We start from the raw sequence: 532 nt of genomic DNA on the forward strand, positions 1-532 counted from the left end.
CCGGCCTCTAGCTAATTAGCCAATGGCAGGAAGATATTGTGTAACACAGGCTAATTTTCTCTATGCTTCTCAGGCCCTATACAAGCAATGAATTGGACAGTCCAATAAAGTATCGGGGCAAATATTTAGCAAAAAAAATGATTATGGCTTGACAATAGACAGGTGCACGGAGTACAATGTATGAAGCTGTAAATCATTGACTGCACACCAATGAAAATCACCATAGCACATTCCAGAGGTGAAAGTTTACACAGCATGTACAGTCATGTCCTCCGCTTTGGTCTGCACAGTGTTTGAACAGGGACACCGTGACCATAGCGATGAGATAATAAAAGTAGTTAAACAAATAACAGGGTATAGAAAATTAGCACAGGTACCTCAGGCACGTATACAACAAAAAACGGCAACTCGGCTACGACAGAAAAAAGGTAAGCTTATCTTAGTACGACTCAACTCTCCATCTTCATGTCTACCTTGTCCCCCCAACGACCAGGAGGGCAAGGGACTAGGTAGGTAGGTAGGTATTAGAAAA

The sequence above is a fragment of the Branchiostoma floridae genome, unplaced genomic scaffold, assembly GCF_000003815.2.
Source record: "Branchiostoma floridae strain S238N-H82 unplaced genomic scaffold, Bfl_VNyyK Sc7u5tJ_492, whole genome shotgun sequence".
NCBI classification, from domain to species: Eukaryota; Metazoa; Chordata; class Leptocardii; order Amphioxiformes; family Branchiostomatidae; genus Branchiostoma; species Branchiostoma floridae.